At 40.5% G+C, this 20,888-nt stretch overlaps 1 long non-coding RNA gene across 1 annotated transcript; it reads right to left on the reverse strand.

The window, feature by feature from the left end:
• Positions 1 to 7,729: 7,729 nt before the first annotated feature.
• LOC122989143 lies at positions 7,730 to 16,681 on the reverse strand. The gene is made up of 2 exons (XR_006404954.1): positions 16,598 to 16,681; positions 7,730 to 7,939 (listed from the first exon to the last, which is right to left on the reverse strand). It is a non-coding gene; the product is annotated as an uncharacterized LOC122989143 (long non-coding RNA).
• Between the last annotated feature and the right edge of the window lie 4,207 nt (positions 16,682 to 20,888).

Genomic DNA, 20,888 nt, shown 5'->3' on the forward strand with positions numbered 1-20,888 from the left:
CCTTTTAGGCAGCCCTCAAATATCTAAGGCCAATTCAGCATGGCAATAAGCGGAGAATTACCATGGAAGCACTCCTGATTCGAGCCCTTTAGGTTTCTTCCAGCAGCTTGTTTACAATCGGCCTCGCTGAAGGTTGACCCCAGCTCTTGTCAACCTTGAGCAGGTCTCTGACTCCAGGCCTGTCCCGTCCAACGCCTCCGTCCATTTGTGGATCTTGGAGGGCTGAGGGGTCAGCTCCGTTCTTACACCGTCAAGCCCCCTTTGCCTGGATCCTCACTCTGCCAACTCCACTTACTGTCTCCTGCCCCGTCTCCTGCTCCCTCTCCAATCTGCTGCTACCTCCGACCGACCCTGATACATAGCAGAGCACTACAAGACATGTTTCCCTCTCAGCCAGCAAGGAGGGTTATGTGTTGTGTTATCTTTCACTATCTGTGCCTTTCTCCATTTTTTTCCCGAACTGTCGACTCACATTGCATTACAGCTGCGTGCTATAAGACTCCAAGCCATTGCAAAGGATCAGCTTCTATTAGGGCGCCTATTATCATCCCAAATCAGTCGCATTTTAGCATTTAAGTGTCGAAAGTTCACGCTGAATTTTCCAGCACCGTGCCTCAAGGTATAGAAGGCACATCAGGCAGTCGCCGATAACATGTTCTCTCTCTTTTTTTTTTTCTTCTGTCTCTAGCACGCTGACTGTAAAATTACAAGAGATTTCACAGGGCCAGAGTTGGGTGTGATGAAATGCTTGCTGAAAGTGCCTGGCACTAGCAATAAGTGTTTACAATGTTCAGCCAGTGTTGCATTGTGCAACAAATATTACACTAATCATCAGTCACTTTTGTCTTCTAGGCAACACTGGAGCCCTCTTTATAATCCTATTTACCATTTCCAGTGAAACCACCCCCTCTCATACCCACTGCCCACCCCCTGGATCCACACACACTCCCTGCCCTCCACCCCCCAACCTCCCCCCCCTCCCCACCACTACCACCACCACCACCAATCCCACCCCAGGCTGTTCATCTCTAATGAAAGAGAAGATAACGCACAGACAGTCGGGATCACACACTAAGATGCCTGCCCTACATAGTGCCTTTTCTTCCACCAAATACTTCACAAGATGTCACTGACATTATTTAAAGTGATTACATTTAGCAGAAGTGAATGTCATGGAACAGCACAATTACTCTCATGGCAAATTTAGCCCTTTTGACAATCTCCCCTACAGGTTAGCCCCTCCCCATCCCATCACTGTATGCACACACGCCCACCACTTTTTTTTTTTTTTTTTGTTAGACACACACTAAACACAAAACGTCCTGTCATCTATACTGTGAAAACTATACATTGGAAAACAAAGAAAACACTGGCTTATGTTTCAATCCAAGAGGAAACATTTGCTGTCGGGCGAGTTCATTTCAATAGAGAATATGAGGAGATTCATATTGTTGGCTGGCTCTGTTACTGCGTGTTTACAGCATATCCACACTTTCAGCAGCATCATCAGAATAATAGAAACAACACAAAAACAAAAGCAATTTCATTTTTTATGTTACTTGTGTGCAATATTTCTTTTAATCTGTATTTTAACTGTTTTTACAATTGTTTTTTGGGTACTTTTAGTAACATAACATAATACATTTGAACTAATTTAATAAAAAACATTAACATACTATAAGTCCATACATCATATATAAGGTAAGTAATTACATCTATCTCACACTAATAATAATCTATTTGGTGCATAAAATTAAAAATATTGATTAAAATATCAATGTAAAAAATCTATCTGAAGCATAGGCACAAGAAGACATGCAGACACACACATGTTCATTCTCAATTACGCACACACACAAATAATTGAGATTTTTTTTCACATTCACAAGGACATGCAAAGCCTGAAGCCAGTGCTTAATTGCACGAGCTATCATTACGCGGAAAATCAACAATTTTAAAAATACACCGAACACCTTTCATCTTCACCCTCCTCTAATCGCACCAGTAAGAGCCGTCTGGAAGGGAGCTTGATGTAGTCAAACTATCTAAACAGCGCCAGCGGGTGCCTCACAATCAGCACCACTGATGCAGATACTTTTGGACATGGCGGAGTGCTGCAATGCTGCCTCGCACTGCTGCCATCCTCTCACCATCTCGTCTCCAATAGGGAATCAGATGTGACCCGTGTGCCATGTTTGCCTGTTTCGCCCATGGTGAGCAGCAGACAAATGAACCAGAATCACAGACACCGACACGAATCTCTGCGCCGTTCCCCCACTGAGTTGGTCTCTATTCGCTTTTGAAAAGCCATTTGGAGATTGGTGTTGAAAGAGCCTTTCCACCCAAGAACAACAACACTATAGGTCGTAAATTCAGTCGCCAAAAAACGACCTATAGTTACGTTTGAGTGACAGACGCCATCTAACAGCTGTGGTAATTATGACCCAGGGAAGTGATGCAGTTCAGATGACGTCAATATAAGGTGACTTCCTTATCAGTTGGAGGCGGGTTGGGTGGATGGCTAGATAGTTAAATTAGATGTAGATGGCAAAAACTAGACTTGGCAGACTTTAAAAAAAAAAAAAAAAAAAAAAAAACACAACAACAATAGTCATGGTTTTAATGCCCAAACCTAACCAGACCTTAACCACAGCACTGTCACACCATAAAACGTCATTATTTTTTAAGAGTGGTTTGTAACAGTTTTGGAAAGCGGTACATTACACCCGTTGTTCTGGAGTGCATGGTAGAAACGACCTATGTGGTCGTTTAATTTGGAGGACTTGTGTTGAAACCAAACTGTTACTCATCTCTGTCTTTGTGGAACTGCGAGGATGCACTTGTCTCCCTCCTTCCCAACTGAAGCGCTGCCCTCAGCCCTTAGGGAAATGATATAATGAGGATCTCTATGCCTACACTCTGCCTCATTTCAATTGTAAACGCTGCACACACCCTGCACTTTGGACCAGTGATGGTTGCATTATGGGCCGTGCTCAGAATATGACAGTCCATCATGTCCACACAATGTGCCACTTCGCTTTTCACTGCTGTCTCATGCAGTTTATAGCACACAGAGGCTTTTTTATGGCTTACATTGCTTTGAGGAAGTATGGAATGTATTAATTGGATTGCTATTAGTGATGAAACAAACAAATGTAAATGTGGTGCATAATGCGATTAATAATTGCTAAACAGATGACAGCCTGGTTTTGTTAGTAAAGATTAACAAAAGCTAGTTGTACTACTGATAGCGGTAATACTTTCAGTCATCCGATTTAGCATTTATAAGCACTATATAAACAGTTAATACATTGATAATATAATAGTAAGCAGATATTAGTTTTATTTATTTTTCAACAATTTATGACTCCTCATGTGGGCACCCATGAGTGGAGACTGATGTATTAACAGATAATGAATGATGTTGTAGTCCTATAAGTGATAATAATATGAAATATGTCCTCATAGGAGTGGTTACAATTGCTGAGAAATACTGTACATCTTTATATCTGCTTACACCTACATTACAGTGTTTAAACCATTTATTAAATGTTTGTATACTGCTTATAAATGCTAAAAAAGGGGAACTTAAAGTAAAGTGTTAGTGTGAGCGTACTAGAAACCTATTTAGATATTTCTCTGAACAGTACTAGTGAAGCTGACTGCCGTAATTAGCAAAAACAAGGTTAGCGAATGAGTGACACGCCAGGTTAAAGGTCAACTCACATTTGAGGCAAGCAACGGCGGCAAACTCCCAATTTACACAGACTGGTCCAACCTCTTAGCCTTAATATTGACAAATGCATAACAGCAGTGTCAAGTGCTCAAGGGTGATCTACTTTTTTCCTGATGTGGGGCTCCCTGGAGTATGGTGCAGAAACATATTCTCTTCAAACAATCCCAATGACAGCCAAATAGCCTGCTTGTCGCTTGTAAAAAACCTTCTAATGATGCGTGTCGAGGGAGCGCCCTGCCTTCTTGTAGCAGACGACTCCCCTGTGTATGAGGAAAAGCAGAGGGAGAAAATAATCATGTTTCCCCAAATCATTCCTCCTCATGAAACCCAACGACACCCGAGCATCTAAACAAACCTCTCCTTCTCTCAGGATCTCTCACGTTTCCTTTTTCCTGCCTTTCTGATCCGCTGAGTCAACATTCATTACAATAACCATTAAATTTCCAGTTTCAAACAGTATTTGCACATATGCGTAGACTTGGATATGTATTGGAAAAAAATTGGACATGATAGGTACATGAGTGGAAGCACAGGGATCTTCAAGCAGCTATTGCATCAATGTAACAGGGAAGCAACTGTTCCATCCCTGTGCATACATTTCAGGTTCCCCCCTTCACCTTTCATATTATAATTAGAGCAAAAGTGATAGGAAGTTAGATGTTTGCTGTCTGGGGCTTAATGTTCCCTCGTGAAATAGTGGGGGAAGAACACCAAATCACATTCATGTATTTCTAACACGATACCTTGTTAAAAAAAAATGGTCGTCTTGGCCACCAATGGAATGCTACCTTTGTATTTTTTATTTATTAATGGAATTTTATTTCATAATCTAGTCTCCATTACAGGTTATTTTCTTGATTAACTGATTAATCATTTAGTCTATAAATTATCAAGAAATTTGTTGGTTTTTTTTAAGTTCCGCAAAGAGGAGATCAGTCCGAAGCCCAAAAACATTCAGTTTAATATTACATGAAACAAAGAAGAACAGGATAATCTCACCAATTTGTGACATTTTTGCTTGAAAAATGCCATAAATGATCAACCAATTATCAAAATAGTCCATTTCTGTTGATTGACTACATTTCAGCTCTGTTATGATCAATTCTTTATTAAATGTATCTGCTGCTATATCTACATTCCATTCTGTTAAGCAGCTTAACTAACCCCAATTAACATAATGCGTAACTATCATGATGGTTATTTAAGAGGAACAGACTCAAATTTTATAAAACAATAATTTACCAAGAAATCCAGCAGTTAATAAGATCATTAGAGAAGCAATAGAAGAACATCTTGATCTTGAGGGAGCAGGGTAGTTCACTGTCAGATCACAGAGTCTCTATTAAAAACATATCTTTTTTATGTCCGCTGCACAGATGACAGGGCAGCCAATGAGAGAGCAGGAGGCTCCGTGTCTTAATGCCAAGAAAGTGGGAGTGCTAACAGGCCCTGATTAGCTCCGTTTATCTCTAATTAATTACCTTTACCTAATTAGATGCTCTGTTTCAGCTAGACATGGAGTCAAGTAGACTAGATTATTAGTGTGCTCATCGAGCCTTTATAAAGGGCTGAAATTAATGTTACGTGCAAAAGAATCCGCTGCTTTAATTGCACAGGTGTTGCCTTATGGCAACACTTCATCATCCACCGACTCCCCAAGATTATTAGCAGGGATTCATACAAAGGGACTATTCTGTGAACTGCACCGTCGCAACAGCTCATTAGTTAGGCTTGTTATTGTATTATTTATTACATTTGGCCTTCCCCCATTGCCCATATTGATTCATAGACCCTATTTTCTTACATCCTCTTCTCCTTGGCTGTCTGTTATTTCATAGCCAGTTAGTGAGTCTAATTTCAAAGCCTGTTTTCACAGAACACCAGAAGCCATAAAGATGGAAACAGTGGAAGAGTGTGTTTTCACACTTGATTCTCTTTTATGAACAAAGCCCCAATACTTTTTTTTTTTTAAATAGCTTTCCTTGATAAACAAGAAAAACATAACACAAAGATTGCAGCAGGGGTGGCAAAATTAATTTGATTACTACTAACTTAACATTGATAAAATTACACATTTAAATCCCCAGTGTGGGTTTTGTGGAGGATATTTTGAGAATACACACAGATTTTGTGAAGAGGCTTACAGATAGAAAACAAACTGTATTTGTTTCATTATGACCCCATATAGCAATTGATCTTACATATAGAATATTTCAAACAGAAACTCACAACCCAGTCTCACATCAAAATGTATAATAGCTACGTTGTTTCACAGCGCAAAACATATACAATACAGTAACTGCTCTAAAACTGTGAGATGCCTACATGCTATCACTGGAACCACGAAGCTTTGTCCTTGTCTTTGTGTTGTGTAGTTATCTGAGCTGATGTTATTTGTCTTATTTTATGTAACTGAGATTTTGTGTTTGTGTGTGTTTAGAGTTCCCCCTTCACACACACACACAACAGAGATAGTGGCATTTGGATTAATATAGTTGTGATCGTGGCTGATCGGCGGCAATTTGAAATAGAATAAAGCTTTACCACGTCAGACAACCCAGAACAGGAATCCAACACATCAAGTTCACCCACAACACAAGGCACTTCCCTGACCCTAACCTCCCTTTGCACCGAATTGCATCAAATCTCGTACCATGGCCATATAAACCAGATGAAAACGGGGTATCAAACTGGACGTTACACCTCACATCCCTCATTTAATCCCTGCACTTGTCACTTTCATATATTTCATCACACACTATAAACATAATTTGTAATTGTACCTTTTGTGGACAGCATAGTTAGAAATGAAAGCGTTTATTTTTCATATTTCAGCTGAGGTTTATTTACCCAAGCCTGACATTATTTAAAGTTACCTGCAACACCATCTGGTGAAGTGAGCATGTTTCACCAGCTTCCACAAGGACTTTCTCATTAGGGCTGAAAACATAGATCTTACATTTCATCATGAAAATAAGGTTAAAAGTAGGCCAAGTCAAACAATTTTACCTTGATGAATTTTTGTCACCATTTCCACAAAAACAGAAAAAATAAATTAATAAATAATAAAATAAAATATGTACCCTACTGAACTTTCAAAGAGTTCTGTGATGCTGTGCCTGAGCAAAGTCATGTCTATGAAATGTGAAAATTGAAAAACTTTGTCATAGGACATTTAGCTCTCTTGCTAGCATTAAAAAAAGTCGCTTATTGACTTTCATGTGGAGTATTAAATGACAAGATTGACACCAATATCATGTTTGTCCATTAAATATAAGACTATATAGCCAGCAGCTAGTTAGCTTAGCTTAGCACAAAGACTGGAAACAGAGGGAAACTGCTAGCCAGGTTCTGTCTAAAGGAAACAACATCCATCTAACAGCACCTTTAAAGTTCAGTAATTGACACGTTACATCTCTCTTACCATTGGACAGAGCCAGATCAGCTTTTTCCCCCATGTCCTGTCTTTAGGCTTAATTAAGCTAACCGGCCTGGCTCCAGCTACATATTGACCAACATGAGAGTGGTACTGACCTTCTGATTCTCTGCAAGAAAGTGAATTAAAGCATTTCCCAAAATGTCTAACTATTGCTTTAACTATCTGATCTGCTACACTCCAGTGTGGTGGAATGAAGGTTACTCATAATAATGAAATGTGCATAACAATGTCATGTATTGAACAAAGCTTATTTGATGCTTCTATGTCCACAGACTTTAAAAATCTCCACATTGCTTCAGGTTATACTGTAGTGGGTCCTAGCCGGTTCACTTTCCATGTAAAAATGCATTCTGTGACTATAAAGAACAGGAGAACAACATCAGAACTTGGATGACTGAAACCATTGTAGAAATATTCAGCGTGTCATGGCGCACTGTCAGTTTAAACATCTTTAAAATTACCAGACAGTTTGAGAAACATCAAACTGAAATGTTTATGACTCTAACATTGTACAATGAATGGTAAAGGTATAAATAAGGTGCGTGACACATAGCTCCTTGACAGCCACAAAGAAAAATGCCTTTAATTGGCAGCAGCTGAAGCTAAAACAGACTAGACCTCTTTTCGATCTGAATGCGAGGGTTTCTCTCCAGCTCCACCAGCTGTTTTTTTCCTTAGTCTCGTCCGATCTCAACATCGTGTTGTTCTGGGGGAAAAACGAGGCTGACAGCTTGAGGAAGTCTGATGTCCTGGCACTTATAGGCCTGCAAAAGGAGTGGATAATGCAGTGAAGTGAGGGATGTGGAAGGAGAAAGAGAGCCTGAGGGAGGCAGTCTACTGGACATGCATATGGTCCTCTCCTGGTTAGCTTCTCCACTGCTTCCTCCTCACCACTTACGGCCCCTCGCAACCCTGTCTTATGGCACCTTTGCCAATAAGAATGGGCAAGGCAGCTGTAACCAAGCATGCTCAAGGCCACTGACCTGGAAACGTGGCTCAACCTAGCAAGCCCACTTACTAGCCCCTATTGGATTTGTATGGCCGGGAGAATGTGAACCCCCCCCCCCTCCCCTCCACCCCCGACCCTCCTCCCACTCCATATCACACTGCCCATAATGCTCAGCTTACTGGCAGTTTTATTATTGTCCTACAACACATGTGCAAATGCTCAGTCTAAATATGTATACAGCCAAATCAAGGCAGATTAAAATGTCAACATCCTCCAACACACTTTGTCATGTTAGCATCAATCACAAGCGTTAAGTGAAGTGAACGCTTCAAAAGCTTAGCAAGTCAAGTGTCTGTGTTTGAGGGTTTTCTTTAAAGTGCTCGACTATAATTGTCTTTATTTGGCTGTGATGGATATATTAAGATAAATTTTCCACTGCCTCCCTCCCCTCCATCTTTACTTTATTTCATCACATGTCTGTAAGATATCACACGGTGTGACAATTTCTTAACAAGGCCTGCCTCAAATTTATTCAACAATAGCCTATCACTTCAGAAATTTCTCTCAGAGAATAAAAAAAAAAAAAAAAAAAAAAAAACGGGCACGCCATGTTTGTTCAATGACTCAGAATGAGTGAAATTAACAAAGATGATGTGACACTATCTGTCATCAGCCATTACAAATCAATGGACTCTCCATCCGCTGGAGCATATTCCCAATGGTTTTACTTCCTTAAAAGTACAGCAGGTATTTTAATGCGTGATGAAAGGCTCATTTCATTGAAGAGCATGAAATATGAGGGACATGTGACGACTGGGATGCGACCTCCTGTCTAAGAAGCTGCTGGCGGAGACAAGATGGGGAAAAAAATCAAGCGTCACTTTTGAGATGTGACGACGGGCTTTAAACTGAAGTATCTTAACTTGTGTCACGTTTAGAAACAATTAGAGTCCATTGATGTTTGATGGTGGAGTAGGGGACCGCTCATTTTAGACGTTTAGCATTTCAAGTATGCCGACATATCTGACTTGAGACGAAAGGCTGTATTCTACTGATGGTGTAATGACAGACATTGCTTTAGCTTGTCTTACACCCATGTCGTAATCAACTTACTTCAGCATAAAACAAGCAATGGTGACCTAAATTTGCTCCATATCGCCCATTGATGTTACTTCTTTCATTCTATTATGATACATATACGTATGACAACATGGCACTGATTTGAAGTAGGATGTTTGCCGCGCTGTAGCTTGCTTGATCATTTATTTTTGAAGCACAACTTCTTTAAAACCAGTGAAAAGTTGGGTAAAAGCCCTCTGCCAGACAAAGGTCACTCAGCCAAGAGCACAGAGAACATTCTCCTACTTCCCATCCCATTTCTTTAGAAGTGTGGGTGGAGCGAAGGGGTGTCTCTCACACTCTCTCTCCCTGACACACTCCCGCCGCACTGCTGTCCTCAGCATCTCCGTGGGGCGGTGACTAATTGCCCCCGTAAATCACTGTGCGGGCCGCGCGATCCTCCGTTTATTTTTTCTGACAGTAATTTAGTGCTTGCTCTTTTACACACTTGTCATCGCGTGTTTTTCCTCACATTAGAGGCTGGTGGAAAAAGGACGGTAATTAACGGTGCGACGCGCGCTCGCCATGGCTCTTTCATCATAGTGTGATAATTGTGCTCCTTGTCTGTCACAGTAACCTCTCAGTTTCCCCTGGAACTTCCTCAGTGCTATTTGTCAACCCTGAGAAATAGGAAGGATTCCGGGGGCTTGGATGCGATTCGGCTCGCTTCGCTACCGGTTTTCCTATTTGTATCAAGACTGGGTCATTTATATTTCACACAAAACTTGTCAAAAATATTAGCCTTATCCTGCACAGGAAGATAAAAGATATATGGTAAACACACCTGAGTGTTTGATAGCTGAGGAGCTCCACAGCCTTCCCCGCTTTTTATTTCCTTACTCTTTTTTATTCCTGAAAGGAGGGTAAGTCGCAGAGGAGTTGGCAGGGACAGCCTAATAAACAGTCCTTCCATTCATAGTGCTGAGATGCAAAAGCCAGGGCAGTGGGGATGCACAGAACAGCTGAGACCATAGAAAATCCATTCAATGAACTAATCTATTTACAGGAAAGCCCAGTCCACTCATCTCTTTAGAATTTACAGTGGAATAATGCAGTGTATATGCTACAGAACATGTCATATTCTATTTTTATCAGCTGTGGGCAGGTGATTCACTGTCTACCTTGTTATCCTCTGCTGTTCCATGCTGGGGATGCACAGTATCCATCACCCATAACCTGCACCCCAGAGGTTAAGTCATCAATAACTTTGCTGCTGAAAATATTGCAGAGGACTTGGAGGTTTGCGTAAGGTCCTTTGACTGGCTGTCCACGTCCCGCTCCGCATCCCCCTACACCCCCGTCTCCCAACTTCTCCCGGATTTTTTAATATCTTTATTCTCCTGTCACAGACAGGGGCTAATGGGATGTGTGGTCAAGATTTCAGGATCCATCACTGGCTTGCTGAAGAATTAGCATGGGCCCCATGCATCACCTGCCAGAGCTGTCAGGCCTGCTGTCTACCGCGCTTCATTATAGCGCTGGCACTGTGCTGCCTGTCTCCCCTCTGCGTTTGCTTCTCCCCAGCCAGAAACCACAGCTGGAGGGAGAAAAAAGGCCCTACCACGCCCCTCAATGTCAGCCCTGGTCACCATTCACTAAATTAGGATACACTGTCGTGCTTTTAGAAATTAGGAAGAGGAGCGGACGGAGCTTCTGTCTGCCGAGGATGCTCTCTGAGACAAGTGATTCTCCCTCCCTCCTCTTATCCTTTCACTCCTCCTTCTCTCTGTGACATAGCTTTAAGTGTTTTTTTCCCCCCCTTTTTCTATCAGGAGTAAAAAGTCTTTAAAAACTATTAGGGTAATTAAGCAGTATTTGGCCCCTGTCGCACTGAAGGAACTATTTGATTACTCATGTCCCTCTGGTTGTGAGTAGAGGGTACTGCTCTCATTTTTGGTGGCTAACCCCCTTGTGCCTCATTCAGAGCCTGGACCCAGAAAACCCCTCGAGAGCCATTCTTTATGTCTCCTCTGCAGCGCAGATTAGACCGGCAGTGCTAAGAAGGTCACAGTGAAAATGAAGAGAGCAAAGCAGGACTACAGCTGGGGACCCTGCCCCGGTCCTTTCCCTCTCCCTCTTATTAGCAAATCAAAGCTGCCTCCAGAAAGATTCACACTCCTCACCTGATTTTGTCCTTTTCCGCTAATCACATAGCCACTTTGCCTTGACTGACAGTTTTCTTTATAATTGGCCCATGATCTGGCAAGGATCTAATAACCAGAAAATCCCCTCTGAGGGTCCGCCGGGCTTGGGCGACCTGTCTACACACACACACGCACGCACACACACACATACACACACACACACACATACACACACAGAGCCTCCACCATCCCCCTAACACCATCTGCAAAGGGCCGTTGCCATGCCACACTGTTTGTGCATGACGGCGGCAAGCTAATCTTAACGTTCAATAATGGTGTGAATATTCAATGAGCAGCCCAGGCAGAGGATCCACAGTAGCACACTCTAATTACTGTTCATTTGCCAGAGTATCAAAGCCTAATTACTGTTCATTTTAATGCTCCAGAGAAAAGGGAGGAGAGTCAAGGCAGGGTTAGAGGAAGATGCCCTCGAGAGATCACTCAGTCAGTCTTTATCCGTCTCTTTCGCTGTCTCTCTGCTCACAGTGAGTTCATTGTCTTTGTGCGTGCGAGCGCTCGTGCCTGTGTGCATCCTGCATGTATTCGCCGCCTGTGTGTTTTATCGTGCGAGCAAACATTCAAAATTTCTTCAAACAAACACGTTAATCAATCACAGAGACAGCTTAGAGGAGAGAAAAAAGAGAAGACATGAGAGCACGAGACGAAGGCAAGAGACAGGGTCCATAATCCCGAGCTTATTGTTTCTGTTCTCTTCTTTATCTGTTTAATGTGTTTTGGGTAAATATCAGACAAGGGAAGGGAGGGGACTGCCGTCATATTGTCTTTGCCTTCACTAGAAGAAAGCTCTTTTTTTTTTTTCTCCCTCTCACCTAATCCTGACAGAAGCCACCACAATCACTATCTGCCACCCATTTGACAGTTTCTGTCACCAATTAGCAGCTAAATCAGCATCTCCCAAAACAAGAAAACGAAGCAATTTATATGTCTATTATTTAGCGCTTGTCTAAGTGGGTTTTCTTCTCTTTTCATTCACACTCTCACTCCTTCACATTAGAAAACAGATGACTGCAATGCAGTTGGCGGCTCACTGGTCCTCTCAGATCTTCGGGCTCCCCGCATCGGCGCAGGAGGCCCCTATGGGCGGGGAATAAACCCTGTCTTCCCCTATCGGGAAGTTTGTCTTGTGAATTTTCTACCCCTTGCTCCGCAAAATTTACAAGGCATCGACAACCCCTTTAATGAGGCACACCAAGCTGTTCGCCGGCTTTCCCCATGATAGGATGTTAAATGAAAAGCTGCGTGCAACATGCGCGGTTTGTTATCATTCAATCTGCTTGAGACCGCAAACTGGTCATTATCCAGCCATTATTTTCCTTGATTTACAATCGCGGGTGGAGGAGGCGATTGCTGTGGCTTGTTCTCCCCTCGGTGGGACGGATGGGTACCAGCTTGAAAATTTGCATTTACATGATCCGGCTGAGCAGCTTATTAGATCTGGATATTTATTTTCCACTTAAACCGATGTTTGATTACACTTTAATAAAGAACAGGAAAACCACTGAGGTGGCTGGAACTAACTGATCCCACCCAGTGGTTTCTCTGGGATTTTGTGTAATGAAATGAAAGGGACAAAAGATAAGGAAGCTTTAATGCTTTATAACAGGGACACAAATGAAGATGATTTGCAGGACATGCATGGGGATGCAAGGGGAAAAGATCCTGCAAAACACATCCTTCAACACAGCTAAACTGATGTTGTCAGAGTAAAATCATACTGGATAACGTTGAAAAACAACATTCAGATCACATAAAGGCAGGTTAAGCCTGCTGTTAGGAAGATAATGCAAAGCATCCACAAGTATATAAATACAGTAAAATCTAAGAAAAAACATCAGGAACAAGGGAAGGTAAAACCCAAATCACGAAGACCAGAAAAAGACAGTGTTGTTCTTTTGAGACTTCCAAACAGTGAGTGCTTAGTAATTGCAGCAACTTACGGAAAGACTAGAGATTATTTTCATTATTGATTAACCTACAGTTTGCTGGATGCATTTTGCGTTTGCTGTATAAAATGTAAGGTAATAAGTGGCCCCCACAATATATTATTGTGGTGGGTATATTGTGCTAAAGCCCAACATGATCATCGTCATCAAAATGCTTTTTTTGTCCAAACAACATTTCAAACCCTACAGATTTACAATTCATTATCACATAAGACAAAGAAAAGTAGCAAATCCTCACAATTAAGAAGTGGAGCAATTGTTGTCTAAAGAATTAGCTAAACAATTAATCAACTCTCAAAATAGTTGATTACTTTTTGGTTGATTGTTTAATCAAATAATCAGTTGATCAATATGATGATATACATGTATATTGCAAGATGATAGAAATTTGTCAGCTGTTAAGAGAATTTTTATTATATTTCAGAATTATTACAGTTGGATTTATGGGATTTTTGCAGCAATGGGTAAAGAATACTGAGATGTTCTGTATTTAAAGATTCCTCCAGACATGTTTTAACAAATTTAAAATACTCTGCTTTGAATTCAAGTTCAATTACTTCATTAAAAAAAATTACATCTACTCCTTCTGCCTCATTGAAAAATCCAGAATCTATAAAAAATATTTTGATTTCGAAAGTTTAACTGTTGGACACAAGATGACTTCTAGTTCACCGAGAAGTCCACTCACTTATATAAGCTGTCTACTCGACCACTATTGGTTTTCAAACTAGTTGTGATGAGTGTGAAAACAACCTTCTAGTGTCAAACTCTGCACAGTGAGGCTCAAACATCGAAGTGAAGTACAAGCAAAATACATTTTTGAGTGGAGGGGCGCTTTAATTCTCCTGTGCTTATTTTGCTTTCCAATTACATTTCCAAAAAAAGTGTTCTATATCACAATATATATTGAAATATAAAATTACATATACAGTGACACAGGATTTTTCCTTTATCATCCACTCTGAATGTGATCACATAGTCTTGTTGCTCAACAAAAATCCTTTTCCTCTTAAGTAGGGTCTTGTTGTGTACATGTATTGAGGGTCAAAAGGTAAAAACTTCAGGGTAATGGATATTGAATAACTATTGATGCTGACTGTACAAAAAGAAATCCTGTCCCACCTGACAGGACATATGGGAATATAAAACAAATGAGTTTGTCAGCTAACGCAAACATGGAAAACACAGACTACAAGCTGTAATTGCTTATGGACATTTGCTTTAAGCCAAGTGATGTTACACTTGACTTAATCAATATTTGCCTTAAAAGCCATTCATAACCAAGTCACAGCTGATGAATAAGTGGCAACAATAGCGTGTATCTCTAGTGTAAAGCAAAAGGTCATGATCTGTGTTGGGGGCGGTGTCCTTTCTGGACGATGATGCATGCGACTCAAACAATAGGCTCGTTTATGCCACAGACACAAGAGGCAGTGTATAATACCTCATGAATAGTGTAAGATAATGACAGAAGGCTGATATTCAAGTCTTTAAGAAATCATAAGTAAACTTGAGTTAGAATTTCGCTACAGTGGAATCACACATACATTACACGCCTTTCCCACACATAAACACAAACATCTCTCCCAGTGCCTGTAACTACTGCTTGTTGTCTATCGAACAGCACAGGCACACAGAGAGAAAATGCAGAGGTGAGCCCTTGGCCTGGAGTGCCCCTCATTTAAGACGATCGACAAAATCAATAAAGTGAAGTATGTTTCCTCGCTCTTTTGGCTCCGTTCCCGCTCCTGAAGCATTCCCTCAAGTAACCTACTCCAGCTGAGTTCTATTACTGCAGCTCTTCCCCCACATGTATACATCCTCAACCACTCTGTCTTCCCCTCAGCAAATAAAAAATTCCACCAGCACAAACTATATGGTGTTCTAATGGTTAACGCAGCGGTGAAAAACAAGCCGAGCCTCGGCACAAATAACAGAGGACGACCTCAAAAGTGTCTGTTTTCGACTTAAACACTGAGCTTTTACACATCAACTTGTATAATGGAAATTGTTCATTATGCTTGCATGCTAATTTTCAGGAGCAGAGAAAGTGTAGTTGAGAAAAAAAAATGATGACATGTATTTAATTTGTTTTTACTATAAGCAATTGATAGGCTATTAGCTACTGATTGAACAATAGTTTGGTTAAAACATTTTGTAATAAACAACCTACATGAACATAATGATTAAATAAGCAACATTAAGGGAATAGAACAACATTTAGGGAAACACACGTATCCACTTTCTTGCCCAGAGTTACACGAAAAGATCAATAACATTGTCCTGGCTGTACGCTAAATATGAAGCTACTGCTAGCAACTGGTTAGCTTAGCTTAGCATAAAGACATGAAACACAGGAAAACAGGAAGCTTGGCTTTGTCCAAAGGTTACATATATATATATATATATATATATATATATATATATACACACACACACACACACACACACACAGATCAATCTTTTCATCTAACTTTTAACTATTCCTAAGAGATTGAACTATCCACTATTTTACTGGATGGATCTCACAGCTGCAATTGGCAGACTTTCTGTGTTAGCCATTTTGCATCCCTCTTTTCACAACTCATGTTAATTCCATTTAAATGCATTTGAATGGGAACATAATACAGCATAAGACAAGTCAAAACAGTCAGTCTATGTGGGAGCTTTAGTGCTTCATTTGGAGCCAACTTCTGTACAGTAGTAATAGTCTTGTGAATTCTGTGTACCTCTCTACTATAAACTGAAAAGCAAAAACGCCATAAGATTATCTATCTTTCAAAAGAGATGATACTTCACTTCAAAGCTGTCCTCGTACACCCCGAAGAAAGCTTTGTGGCAGAACCATCAGCAGTTTCAATAAATATCACATAAGAGAAAAAGTTGCTGCTTTTCCTCTTTTTTTTATTCTCAGTATTCCCAATTAGCTAGCACCTTTCTGAGTGTTGACTCTCTCCATTGGTTACTGTTCTAATCGGAGGGGGAATGAATATATCTTGGGATTTGAAGTGTTTGATTGACGCAGAGACATCTCTGGGCTGTGTACCCATCAACATGAAAGTAAACCAGGAGTAAAATGTACAAAACATTAAAAACTGCTATTCAGTTTTGATAAATTTATTTGTCAGTGAAATGCCATTCATGCATTTCTGATTACAACATCATTACCTATATCACAGTCATTCATTATTAACTTTGTTAGCCTTTGTTTTCCTGTTAACTCTACTGTATACCTCATATATATACCTAGATAGCAGACAACGGAGTATGACTCATTCAGCCTTCGTAGTGACATCTTTCATGAACGGTTTCCACTGGCCAGCATAACCTGCCAAAACAAAAGTGTATGCTGTGATTTGCTACCATTATATTCCCTCTTGAAGAAATAGTTTGCCAAATATGCTTATTTGATTTCCAGCCAAATGTTAGATGAAGAGATTAATACATATATAAAAATATGAAGCAGGAGCCAGCTAATTGAGCTTAGCATAAGGAGTGCAAACAGCGGGACACAGCTAGCCTGGCTCTGTTCAGAGGCAACAAAATCCAACAACAGCAGCTCACTAATTAACATGTTATATCTTGGTTTAATCCATACAAAAACAGAAGTGTAAAAACAAAAAGTTGTGGTTTTACATGGTGTTATGTGCAGGACAGAGCCAGTCTAAACATTCCTTTAAGCACCTGATAATATTCAGCAAAACCGCTTATTTAGTCTGAAACAGGAATTAAATTGGGCACATTGTAACAGTGCTACTGCGTTTATTGTTGATCACAAAACAGACAAATTTCGGATTCACCAAATGAATTCCTGTGGTTCTGGGCACAGAAACATTTGACTCTATGTGCTCTTTGTGTATAAAAAAACAATTTCAAAATACCTATGCTCCGTGTTCTAATAAGTACTCTTTGAGGTGTGAGAGATGAGGGGGGAAACAAAGCTAGAGTCTGCAAGGTCAAATCTTTGGGTTCATAGACCCCGAGGAGGTAAATTGATTGTTGAGTGTTAGGGGAGGGGTAGGAGGTAAGCATTTAACTGCTGACAGACAAACTCTGGCCCTGCAGGGGAGAGCAGGCAGCACATTGCTTGACATCATTTCCACAGGCCTGTGTTCCACAATCCTCTTTTGTTCAATGGGGCAAGACCCTGTGCTTTTGTTACAATTAACCTATTAGGAGAAGCCTTTCATTCACAGGTGATTCCATACTCCCTTGTGTGCCTCAATAACACAATTTTGATCTGAGGGACTACGGCCTAAAGACATTTGCCGGATAAATTCTGTTGAAAAGTGGAAGATGTTTCATCAAAAGCGATAGGTCAGCTCTAGCACGGTCCTATGAAAACTTAGCCGCATTTTGGTAAAATACACAACATTAACCACACTTCATATCCCTTGTTGTTTGGAATAAATGTGTTGTTTCTGCAGTGTAAATGTAGTATGGCCTGCAATAAAAACAAATGACTCTTACCCTCGGTGAAAAACATAAAAGTATTTAAAAATTGACCCCTAGGGTCTGCTTTGTCCGTGGCTGGAGGCATTATTATACCCTGGTTGTCACAAAGTACCCCCTCAGGTCATTACTCCCGGGCAGCCATGGACCCTCTGGCAGAAGCTGAGCTCCATTATCTGGGACGCAGAGTGGGGCTGAGCGGAGCAAAGAGAAGAGGGGAACGAGGGGGACGCACTGGCCGTGGATCTGAGGAAAAGGAGATGTAGCGGGAGATGGCACCGTTCTGATGTGACGTTTTCTGGGGCCTCGCCCAGGCCTGGAAGCCGCCCATTTGGGACAGGTTCTAGTGGTAGCTGGCATGTGCTGGCAGAGAAATACTTAACCCAATCAGGAACATAATTGCATATTTTTTCATCTGCTTTTCATTTGATGCATATATTCTCTTTAGTTAAATTGTTTCTTTCTCGCCAGTTCCAGCCCATTGGAGTGCAGATGAGAGTGATATGCTTTTTTGTGTACTAAATCAAAGCAAAAGCCCATTGTAAAATACGTCAGCATCATCATTCTGAGGCCAAACAAAGAAATATGTGTCAAGCCACACAGCCATCACAATGCTTAGTGCATAATGTATACTAAAACAATGCATTAACTCTATAAATCAAAAATAGGGTAGTATAATAGTGTATAGAGTGCTGTCTATAGGTATTTGGACAGTGACACGTTGTATTTGTATTGTACTTTTGATGAAACAGTGTCTATAGGGTTCAAGTGTTGACTTTCAGCTTCTCAAACACAATAAACTGTGTTTGAGAACACAATAAACTGTGTTTGAGAGTGTCCACATCTGTATCTGCTGAATAGTGTAGTAGTATTCATAGTGCTTTTCATACACAGGCCCCAATTGTACAACAATGCAGTGTCTGACATTTGTGTTTTTCAGTCTCATCAACTATTAGATGGAATGCCATGAAATAATTTTCCGACATCTATTTCTCCCACAGGATTAATTTTAATGACTTTGGTTTCCCCTAACTTTTCAACTAGCACCATCATCTAAATTTAATTTTATCTGAGACTTTGAGTCTAAATATTTACAAAACTCGGGACATTCTCATTAGCCTCAGCTATTTAGTGCTAATTAGCATATCGTAGCATGTTAACACGCTGAACAAAGATGGTGAACGATAAGTGAACGAATGAATGATAAATATTATGCTTGCTTAGCAACAGCATTGTGAACGTGTTAGCATGCTAATGTTAACATTTAACTCTGAGCATCGCAGTGCCCAAGTACATCTTCATAGAGCCGCTTCCACAGCTGTACACTTTTAGTCTTGTTGAGTCAAGTTTCTGTCTACCTGACAAATGTCCAACAATCACTTCCCTTTTAGCTTAGTTTGAGGGAAAGATCTGGCTCTTAGCTGCTAAATGCTCCACTACACAAACAAGCTACTTGCTAACATTTTTTGTCGGTTGTTTGGTGCTGGGCATGTGTTGTACAGTGGGTTTACAATGGGAAATTATGTTGATGAAAGCTGTGAGACGGAACCAAAATGGTAAAGTTGCGGGCTGTAAAAGTAAAACACTGAACTGACCTGCAGAGACAGGTTGTAATATGTGGGTTTGTCACCATGAGTGACATGTAGTCATTTGATCCATATAAAAATATGGATTAGTGCAGCTTTAAGTGTACAGTATGTCAACTTGTGCAATGACTCTATCCTTCTAAAACTGGTCAACAATGTACTGAGTAATGGTTCCTATGCAATTTATCTGATGAACTACCTAACAACAACTCAGCTGAATGCTACATGTAATTTAATACAACTCCGCTGATTGAGAACACATTTACAGTTCTGTACTTGTATATGCAGCACAGAGTTTGGAATTGTGTGTGCCTTACATGTTTATTCATAGAAATAATATATAGCATCAGTAATAGAGTCATCACTAATTTCAAGTTAAATGTGTAAAAGAAACAATTTCATGTAAATTCGTAAATCTTCTTGGTATTACAGGGTACATACTGAATAAGAGTTCGCAATTATAATATGTAACTGAGCGTCATTGTGCTCCATGGGCTCTACAGGCTGTGACATGCTTTGTAGACACACACTGAAACATGATTGGGTGATTGTTTCTTTTTAAAAGAGAGTAATGATTTTATTTTATTTTATTTTTTTTATTTTTTTTTTTAAGATTCAGGCAGAGCAGGGGTTTTTGAAACTACTCTGTTTAGTGACTATGAAATTCTAAAATTTGTAATACTATGATAAGATTTAAAGCCAATAATGTGACACAGTAGCTGTTTTGGAATTTATGCAAATTTCTCTGCATGAACTCTCATATGAGGAAATGTAGAACACTGTTGATTTTTTGTGTAATTACTCATTCATTATGTCTTTGGTTTGATAACCATCATGCACTATGTTCTGACTGTATTTCTTCCTCTCTTCCAGGGAATCACATGTGCACGTCAGACCGTCAATCAAACATGACAGCTATTTACACTCACTGGGTGAGATGAAAGGTTCTGGGTCTATCACTCAGGCCCCATTCACCTAAGAGAATGGGAAAGAAGACAGACAAAGCAGGAAAAAGGCCTGTAAATTTTTATATTCTGGGCTGTCTCGGATGCTTTCCTATGGCAGGCACAAAGACGTGCACGCAAACTCACAACAGCGCTCACGGGTGTGTGTGAGCGTGTGCAGAGTTACAGCAGAAACACAGACACACACAGTGTTACTAATGTTGCGGTGCGGGTCTTTGATGTTCAAGGTGCTGTATCTGTTGTGCATGTCTGTCCTCTCAAATCATTTCCAGCACTGGGAGTAAAACATGGAAACAAAGGCAAACAACATATTCAAAAGTGTCAAATGACACATCTGGTGTTTCATGTTAGCTGGATGGCGACATGGAAGCAACTTCAGTCAGTTAAGATGCAGGACAGACTAATAGACGCTGGCTGCTGCAGGAGGTGAGAGGTTAGAGAGGCAGGGAGTATCCATCCCCGTCATGAATTATCCTCCAGGAAAACTAACTCTAATTAGACTGCGAATAAATTGTTGATTAAAGACTTCAAAGT

Source organism: Thunnus albacares, chromosome 9, assembly GCF_914725855.1.
Source record: "Thunnus albacares chromosome 9, fThuAlb1.1, whole genome shotgun sequence".
NCBI classification, from domain to species: domain Eukaryota; kingdom Metazoa; phylum Chordata; class Actinopteri; order Scombriformes; family Scombridae; genus Thunnus; species Thunnus albacares.